Source organism: Leuciscus leuciscus (genome assembly GCF_965113295.1).
Source record: "Leuciscus leuciscus genome assembly, chromosome: 1".
In the NCBI taxonomy this organism is placed as follows: domain Eukaryota; kingdom Metazoa; phylum Chordata; class Actinopteri; order Cypriniformes; family Leuciscidae; genus Leuciscus; species Leuciscus leuciscus.
This window is the reverse complement of record NC_138725.1, coordinates 3,128,666-3,139,461: the sequence shown is the minus strand read 5'-3', so window position 1 is coordinate 3,139,461 and position 10,796 is coordinate 3,128,666. Positions and strand designations below refer to the sequence as shown.

At 33.8% G+C, this 10,796-nt stretch overlaps 1 long non-coding RNA gene across 1 annotated transcript; it reads left to right on the top strand.

Moving 5' to 3' along the window:
- The first annotated feature begins 1,689 nt into the window (after nt 1-1,689).
- Nucleotides 1,690-10,084, top strand: LOC309513588. Its single transcript, XR_014211485.1, has 2 exons — nt 1,690-1,844; nt 8,476-10,084. It is a non-coding gene; the product is annotated as an uncharacterized lncRNA (long non-coding RNA).
- The last annotated feature ends 712 nt before the right edge of the window (nt 10,085-10,796 follow it).

Below are 10,796 nucleotides of genomic sequence, written 5' to 3'. Positions count from 1 at the left end.
ATTTAAACTTCAGCATCCCTCAAAATGACTAACCCTAACCCACCAAACACTAAACCTCTGTTAACTTTCAGTAAGTTGGCCAATCAGAAGCCTGGGAAAAAGGTTATTACTGGTTCTGGTAGGCTGACAGCATGTTGCCATGAGCCGTGAGCGCTGTAGTTTTGCATTCTGACGCTTCTGTTGCGCAATATAATGAGAGAACTTTTGCACAGTCAAAAGTTAATCACAGTCCTGCCTCCCACTCTCTACACAGGAATTTTCCCTGGAAGTCTTGTGATTAAAAGAAAGAGCAGACACCTGGCATTTCAGTGACATGCAGATCCGGATCCTGTTTTTCCAGCAGAAAAACTCAGTTTGCTGTTTGGAACCTTTTTACAGTTATTTATTCGTTATTTCACTTGAACTAAAACCCATTTAATAAGTTTTGATCTGGGAATGTTAGTTTCTGTTGAACATCCCCAGAACAGAGTCTAGAGAATTATTTAATTTCTTTTGGTTTTTCAGAATATAGCCTGTGCTTTATGTTGTGCATGTGTGTCTCACACAGCTTATAGTGTAAATTAATGATTCTAAAATGCTGAATGTGGAAGCGCTAAACATGCTTTAATGCATTAGACAGTAATGTTGGAGGATGAAGCAAGCAGATAAACCCAGAACGAGCACAAATATTGTCATTTTGAAAAGTGATTATTTTTGATAGTCCATTATTTTGTCGGGAGGTCAAAATAAAGGTGTGTTCCTTTAAGTCAATGCCACATAAATATGCTTGAATGCTTCTTGGATTTTGCACAAGTGAGTCCTTCCCACAGCATCAAATCCGTGTCAAAATGAAAATAATCTATAGTAATGTGATATAACAATGATGTCTTGAGACATCTCGAGTTGCTGTGTGGTTGCAAGCTGCTAACAGTAATTCCTGAATCTAGCAAGCCGAATCCTATTCCACAAGACCCTTTTTCTGTATAATAACAAATGAAAAAGATGTTCAAATTAATCTGAAGGGAGGAATATTACCTTTTTTGTGTAATTTCCATTGACTTCCAATGTATTTTTTTATTTTTTTTCCTATATGGAAGTCAATGGGGTCTCGTACAGGTTTGAAACAACTTGACTAAATGATGACAGAATTTTCATTTTTAAGTGAATTATTCCTTTAATCCAAGAGAAAGTGTCTAATGCTCTCGCTACGATATAACGTGTGCACGCTTAAACTTAAATTCAAACTCTTTACGTACTCTTTCTCTGTGGTCTTCTCTCCTGGATTTAAGCCCACTTGACTTTTACGATTGCCTGACGCAATAACACTGTGTACACCGTTAGACCTTACCAGGCTTTTTTACAGTAAAATACTGGCAACACTGTTATTAATTTTTATTTTTTTTTATTTTTTTTTATGTTCTCATAATCTTAAGAAAAAACATTCTTAGAACAACATTATTTAAACATTAGAATCATTCAGATCATCTATGTAGGGAGTGAAGCAGCTCACTAGGCTGTGAAATGATTAGTTAAATCTGTGAGCAATTCTATTAATAAAAAACTGTATTCAAACTCGTGTTCAAACTCGATTGTTGTGACTCATATCTATTTAAAAAAGAATTGGGGGAATGTTCAGGGGAGTCCCACAGCTCTCAACTGTGATTGGAGGAGATATTGGGCTAGTCCTCATTCCTTTTGGACGTGTTTTAGTCAGTTTTTGGGGTATAAATGTACTTTGACAGAAGCTGCACTTTTAGGACTGAAGCACAGCTCCGGCGACACCACCGAAGACCTATTGAGCTTTTTAGACCTGCCACAACCAGAAATGTCTGAAAACCGAGAATTAAGCAGCAGTGCACATGAAGGTAACTCTATTTTAATAGTTTAATATTTTACCAACGTCAACAAAATAATAGGCCTACTAAAATGTAGAGTTTACATTTAATTAGTGTACATACAGGGTGTTAAACTGAACACTGAAACGGTGTTGAAGTTAATGAGATAAGAGATTATTGACCATGTTAGTATTAGATTTTTTTCCTCATTAGAAAATAGAGAAACACAAGAACTACAACTGACTTTCCAGCCATTACACATTATTGCACTTATGATTAACAGTTTTACTTTATTTCTGTCATACATCTACTAAAGTTCTTATTGAGATTTAACTCAGAAGCTTGTGAACAGGTTTTAAGAGAAAACTTTTAAGAACTTTTACTGCTATTTAGGAGAACTCTTAGTGGAAAGATAAAATATTTTGTGAAAACGGCCACTGGTTAGTAGAAAGTGAAGCTGGTACATGCATGCTTTGCCCATGGCACTCGAAAGGGACAGTAAATGCTAAAATTAAGTGTAATATAATGTTTGTTTTTTTGGTTTTCTGTTAATGTTGGCTTTAGGATAGTTACCATCATGGTGACAAGTGGTGCATGCAGCTTGATTTGAGAGCAAATAATCCCTTTATATTGTTGCGCTCATACAGCAAGTGCTTCTGTATAACATACTATTGCTAATATATTAGCAAATTAGTATGTTAGGAGATTAGCTTTTTAAAGCTATCTAAGTTTATACTAATAAAAGTGTTCACATTGAGATTACATTAAAGATTTAAGTTAATTGTAGGAATTAATGTACTCATACATTTTAATTGTTCTTAACTTGAAATGTTTAAGTACAAAATAAAAATCTGCTAGTTCTGCTTACTTAAACTTTGAATTTCAGAACTTAAAACATTTGAGGCAATTGATTGCCTTCAATTTTTGAGTTCTGCCAATTTATTCGGGTTTACAGTGTACTTCATAGATTTGAGTGAATGGAATTAGTACTATTAACTTTATTTACCCAAGTTATCTTAACAATACGTTATTGAGTTACTTGGACACAAATCAAATTTTTTTTTTTTTCTTAAATTGTTTGAGTTAATAAACTTAATTAATGATTTAAGGCAATCGGTTTCCTCAAACGGTTTGAGTTGAACTAACTCATCAGGTTTTACAGTGTAGTTTAGTCATTCTTCCTCAGTAATAGTAATGAAAAGATGTATTTTCAACTCTGTCATGGAACCTAGCATGTATGAACTTTAATGAAATTAAATTTTAGTTGAAATTTAATGATCAACTAAAATATAATTTATACCTGTATGATATTACGCAATAATCAAACAGAAACTACAAACTACTACACAAATGGACGATAACAATGAATTCCAAGTAGATGAGCAACAGATTGGATGAAGCAATGAATGGGTAATTAGAGGTCGATTGGGGAGTCAATTGTGGTCTTTCTAGATGCTGGTATGAATAAGTAAATAAGCATTTACTATGAATACAGATAATGTGTCTATATATAATGTATATAATGTGTCTATAATGTATATAATATATAGATAATGTATCTATCTGTATATGCTTACCCTAGATACAGTCTCTACAAAAATAGCAATCTCATATAGCAACAACCTAATGCCAAGGCCTGTGGTTAGCTTTTATTTCAAAGTTCATTTCAAAAGAGGATTATTTGCTCTCTGGCCTGCCGTAATTGCAAGTCTAAAACTGATATAAAATCTTTGCTTGCGAGTTGAAAAGTTTTGAATGCAAGCGATAGTGAAACACAATAGTTTGGCCATTACTGCCAGTCTGATTGGCATTCCAACTCCGTGAAAACGTCTCCTGGACATCTCCTTGCACAAGAGACACTAGCATAGCAAACTATGAAGATGCAGAATATCACATTTGCTTTTATTTTTATAGGCCTTTTGAACAATTTGAGCCACTCTGTTTAGAGGATTGTGTAGACAAAACAAATCCTAGACTAAATCACACCAAATGTCTGTCCATATGCACTGCATTAATGCTAATTTGTTTTACAGTATTTTCAGATGAAGTATCTAACATAATGTATACCAGACAGCTGTGGAAAGGACAACCCAGCGTAAATTTCACTGTTTCAAGTAACAAAAAAAAAAAAAAAAAGAAATTGAGCGAACTGAAACCATTGAAACTAAAAAAAGAATCTTCAAAAAGGCCTGTAATAAGCCTTGCATCAGCTGATGTTAGTGTAGCCAACATCATAAACATGACTGACACATATGACAGAGCAATGTTATAAACGTTCCATATGGTAAAGGAGAAGCTATGACAATAATTAAAAAGGAAATGATGAAGAAATGGCAGGATAGGTGCGACATGGATAATAGTGGAAGGAAATATTATAGTATACAGAGATCTAGCAATACACAGGGTGTGATCAGAAGGAACAGAAGGGAGGAGATAGTTTTAACCAGACTGAGGTTTGACCACACAGGGTTAAATAAACACATTGGCTATGTTAGGTAAAAGTCAATCAGATGACTGTTTGGACTGTAAAATTACAGAAAATGCAGAACATATACTGTTATATTGTAAGAAATATAGAGAAGAGATTATTAAATTAAAAGAAAAGATAAGTCAGGCAGGAGGAAAATGTAACCTTGAGGGTGTATTGGGAACAACAGGAGAAGGGGTAGAGGATACACAGAATGATGTTGTGGAATATCTGAAGAGTACAGGGGTATATATATAAAATATAGGGATATACATATATATGTAATATTAAAAAAGTTATATAGGAAAGTTTTTTATTTGAATTTTTTAAGTAAAATAGATCATTGAATCGTTACCCATATTGCATTCTCCGGTACAGTAGGTGGCGGTATGCACCTGATAAGTCATGGATGCAATCCGCCATTAAACTAAAAGAAGAAGAATAATTTATATCAGAACAATTTTTAAGAAATCCTTTAGATGACATTGACAATTCTACAAGGTGTATATTATGCTGTACAAGGACAGTGCTGCCATAATTAGTAAAGTAAACCTAACACAGAGATAAGACTCTAAATGAGTTCAGTGATTCAGGTCACATGATTATTATGTGAAAACATAACCAAAACCCAAATGAGAGACGTTCAAGCTGACCAATCAGATAATAACATCTCCCCCCACAGCACTATAGATGTGACAGTTCAGCGACCCCGAAGTACACACATATACAGGCCTTGATCACTATCAGCCAAAATGTAAGGATCAAATTTTCTCTTGCTGTTCTTGCCATAACAAACAGCCAGAACAAAAACATTAAAAGATTAAGAGTCGAACTGCCCAACTAAATCAAACACTGATCTCCAGGTGACATCAAACTTTATTATTTACATCTAAACCTCTATTAACTCTCAGTAAGAGCTTCTGTAGACGTCTGACAGATATAAAGTCAGTCTGGTTAGTAATAAGTGAAGCTGGTAATGCTGTTTGTGGAGTTGTTTAATCCTCCTCTGCTGAGATCTTCACAGATTTAATGTCTTTATCTTCAGTTGATTTCATCTTGGGCCTAGTCCACATGTACACAAGTTTTTTTTTATTAATATAACCCTCTAATGCATATTTAAGGCCCTTTTGGTGGCATCGAGATGATATATAATCTTTCTGTCTCCAAAAAATCATCAATTGCCTCCTGTGAAATGTCTCCTACTGTGACAGCTGCCATAGTATGGAATGCCAAAGCTGCCAATATTAAAAATAAATAAATACATAAATAAATATACAAATAAATGTAAAAAAGAAAAAATAAATAAATATATATATAAATAAATATACATAGAAAAGCAAAAAAACGAAAATAAATAATTATTTATACATTTATTTCCTTATTTATGTATATATTTATTTTTTTCCATATTTATTTATTTATTCTTTTATTTATTTATACATTTATTCATTTATACATTTATTTATTTATACATTTATTTATTTTTACATTTATTTATTTATACATTTATGTATTTCTACATTTATTTATTTATTCATTTATTTCTTCCTACATTTCTTCCACCGTAGGGTAATGAGGAGGGTGTGGTTTACCTCAGACATAGCAATCGAGCTTAGATCAGAACATTTAATGAAGAAAACCGGGTTCTGTAACTTACATGGCAGACAGGGGATGAGCGTAACGTTAGAAAGCCGGGCGATAAAGGAGGATACATCCACAAATCCAGAGTAGCAAAAATAAATAGCAGACAAATCAAAGGAAAAACTAAACATGTGTGCAAGCGGTTACCAAACATTTTTTTCTCTGTGAGTTTTCAAAAAAAAGAAAAAAACATTAATGTGCACCAAATCTATGCGCTTAAGTTGCTGTCTGTTTGGTTTCCATGGTGACGCGTCTAGCTTGTTACGTGACACACCGCAGCCACAACAGCGCTGAATGAATGATGATCTGCTTTTATGTCATTTTTCCTTTTTTACATTTGTTAGCTATGGCATGAAATATCTGATATTCCGATTGTCAAATATTTGCAACGCAATATATATAAAACGCAAAGTATTGCAAGAAAGAGGCAAAATGAATGCGATCTTCAGACAATTTTTTAAACACTCGACGGGCCGGATTAAACAGCCCAACAGTATGTGGCCCGCGGGCCGTAGTTTGCCCACCTCTGCTGTAGCCTATTGTGCCCTGCTTCCTTTCCGTGAGTTCTGACCGTTCTGACCGAAAAATGGAAAATATCAAGCGCTTCCGTTTCAGAGTCCCTGTTTCATGTTTGTTAGCCCAGGCCAGGACATTTTACAAATCCAGACAAACGATGTTCTACGGCCATGTCCGGAATAAAGAGTAGCCTATCCATGTCACACAGTAAGATTTAGAATTTATATACCTCGCAGTCACAGACCGCATCAATATCAGTGAGCTATACTTATTGTATTTCGCCACAGGGTGTCACTGTGGCCTTAACCCTTCGCCTTCGCTTACTCTGAGCTCGATTGCTATGTCTGAGGTAAACCACACCCTCCTCATTACCCTACGGTGGAAGAAATGTAGGAAGAAATAAATGAATAAATAAATAAATGTAGAAATACATAAATGTATAAATAAATAAATGTAAAAATAAATAAATGTATAAATAAATAAATGTATAAATGAATAAATGTATAAATAAATAAAAGAATAAATAAATAAATATGGAAAAAAATAAATATATACATAAATAAGGAAATAAATGTATAAATAATTATTTATTTTCGTTTTTTTGCTTTTCTATGTATATTTATTTATATATATATTTATTTATTTTTTCTTTTTTACATTTATTTGTATATTTATTTATGTATTTATTTATTTTTAATATTGGCAGCGTTGGCATTCCATACCATAGCGCCTGTTACCGAATGTTGACTGTTTGTCCGAGTGAGTGGAGGGGGCGTGGCTTAGCCATAGGTCAATTAGCATACAGGCGCAGGGAAAAATAAATGTGGAAATACAGAAATAAATAAATGTAGAAATGTGGAAATACAGTAATAAATAAATGTAGGAATAAATAAATGTATAAATAAATACATATATAAATATATAAATAAATGTATAAATACATAAATAAATACATATAGAAATGCATAAATAAATAAATAAATACATGTAAAAATACAGAAATAGCCATTTATATACCAAAATGTATTTATTTTCACTATTATTTCTGCATTTATTAATTTATTTCTACTTTTATTTATTTATTTAGGCCTATTTATTTTTCATTCTGTCATTTTTAGTCCTTCATAGATTCAGACCAATGCCGTCGAATTATTATGAAGCTAACCATGGCCAGTGTGGAAATACTTTGGATGTAGAAAAAACAGGTCGTTGTCCTTGAGGATAGATATATTCAATTTGTAAAAAATGTGGAGGCAAAGTGGTGGCAAAAGGAGAAAACATAGTTCACCATCCCTCCGTGCAGATAAAGGCATGTCCCGTTTATAACTTAAGACTGAATGATTTCTGTGATGCAGAGGGAATCCAGTCATTAAAATGTAATTTACATAACGCAGTCACGTAAAACACGCACAATGATGGATGGATGAATAAATCCAAAGTAGATATATAAATCCAATCATGACATGCTCTGTAAATATTAAAGTGAAAAATACTGCTATGCAAATATATAATCTGCTTGTTCTGCGTGTCTGTGTGAATGAGCTGTTCTGTTTCGTTTTGTTTTCAGTGTCTCACAAACAATACGAGGACATGAATACATGAACATCTCCAGAGCTGCTCTGAGAGTACGCCTTAGAGCATTTTCATCATTTTATTTGAGAAAGAGCATTGACAAATACACTCTGAAACTGGTCTTCACTACAACCCATCAAAATAAAAGTTCTGTTTAACCAGAAGAAATTATGACAGAAATAGGCCTACAATAGAATGTACTTCTCAAAATAATATCAACAACAACAATAATAATACAAGCTATTTAAACATTATTGAAGGTTTTTTTTTTTTTACTTCCCCCAAAAAATAAAAGGATAAAAGTTAACATTTTAAACGAAACTGATAGCTTGCAAGGTTGAGTAAAATATATTTTCATCTTCATGATGTTCTAACATTGAAATAAATAAAATTAGCTATGATGATGCAAATTCATATAAAGCTGTCTATATGCACTGCATTAATGCTAATTTGTTTTATTTTCAGACGGTCAATATACCAGACAGCTGTGGAAAGGACCACCCAGCGTAGATTTCAAGGCTTCAAGAGACACAAAGAAGAAACTGTTGGAACCTAAAATATGGAAATGTACAAATGTAGACACTACAGAAAGGCCTGTAATAAGACTTGCATCAGCTAGTGTTAGTGCAGCCAACCTTATAAACATGATTGACACAGCTGACAGACCAGCAGCTGCCAGTGCAGAGGGCATCTATGCTGGAACTGGAGCATATGCGTATGGTTTTGAAAACAAACCTGGAAGGAGATTCGCCAAGGCTGAAGCTTATGCAGAAGCAGGAGTTGGACGAGCTAGTGCTGCATACAGTGTGTTTGAGGCAGAAGCCAAAGGCCCCAATGCTTCAGCTAGAGCTGACGCCAATTTGGTTTCAGCCAGTGCAATAGCTCGAGCCGAAGTCGCCAGCGCATCAGCTACAGCCGGTCCACTTGGTGTGAAAGTGGGACTTGGAGTTGACACGGGTGTATCTCTTAGTGCTGATGGGTTGGAGGTAAAAGTCCTGGGAATTGGATTCACAGCTGGTCCAAAAACCAGTTTATCTTTTCTGGGTTCAGAAGTGTCATGTTCAGTCATGTAACGCTATAAAATCATGAAGAACGAAACAGTAATCTGAATATATATTAACTTTACTGCCCCTTAATGTTTTAATGCAGTATTAGTCTTGATGTTTATCTTAAACACATAATTATACTTAAACAATATGAAAACATGAAATAATGTCACGGGTGCATCTGTTGGTGCGAATGGGTTGGAGGTCAAAGTCCTGGGAACTGGATTCACTGTTGGTCCAAGAACCAGTACATCTCTTCTGGGTTTAGAAGCGTCATGTTCAGTCATGTAGTCATATAGGTGTTACCTTTAAAATGTATATGTAACATCTTGCTATGAAATCATGAAGAAAAAAAACATAAATGCTGAATCCCTGACAATATTCAAGAAACAGTTGAAAACTCATCTCTTCTGTCATCACTTCCCAGTTGATCTCACAGTGATCTCTCCAGTGTACTCATATTATGGCCACAATGTGAGGTCACCATGGCTAGAAATGTAATTGGACATGGACTAAGAATGTTTTTAGAGAGTGTTATCCTACCTTTTACCAGAACCTTCTGGTAACAGAAATAAAATTAGCTGCAAAATAACACGATACTCTCAAAACATTCATAGAACAATAACATTGATTTTTAGCTGAGATGAGCTCATATGGAGATCATAGAATGAGCGATTGTGAGTTACACTTTAAGATCACTGTGACTCACATTGATTACGTTGTGACCAAATGGTGAGATTGAATTATTGACTGGGTTAACTACTGTACATCCTGCTGAAAAACAGCAACAACAACAAAAGTATTTCTTCCACAATGCTTTCACTTTTCTTTAACCCTGTTCTAGCTTGTACTATTCCCTAAATTATGTCTGAAACTCTGTGTTATGAGCACTTCTCATGTTCATATGCCTCTAATGATGATACATCACTGTAAAAAAGATGTACTTTTACAGAGAAAATGCAGAATAATGTTACAATAATTTCACATTTTCTTTAGAAGTGTGTAATTCCATAAAAATGCACAACAAATGTACTTTTATTTACTGATTGTTTGCTACTGAAAAAAATTTGTATTTTTTCCTTAAAATTTGAATTAGCAAAGATAGCATGTTAATGTGAGATGTCCATAAAAACACATCTGTAATTTTTACTTCTCAAAGTTATGAAATAAAGATATATTTACAGAAAAAAGTCAAATTTAACAATGATTTTTTTTTTTTTATATAAAAAACAAACAAACAAAAAACAGGCTGTCTACCTTAAATAAAGGAAAATGTCATGAAGTATGATAAACTGATATGTCCATAAGTATACATACAAATAAGTGATGATTGAGCTTTAAAGCCCACTCTTAGTAATTAAAAACACCGGAGACGATCAAACAAGATGTCTTTATTGCTGTGGAAAATGTGGTTGTGTGGTCAAGAAGACCTCGGCCATAGGAAAGACAGAAACAGTCCTTAAAACAGACTCTCCTGCATTCATTTATAGACGAACTGATCTATAAATGAACATGCATCCCAGGATGATTTACTGTCTTGTGTAGTCTCTTTTGAAACTATTATTTCTTTGATATTTATGACTGAACCAACGGTCAACGTAACCTCACCTATACCATGTTTGGTCTCTATAAATTGGTACTTTGAAGATCAAAATGATTGTGTACATGATATGTCGATTGCTGCGCAACATATTAGTATTATATGAATCTTTAATAGTTTCTTCACTAGCCCATCCACTC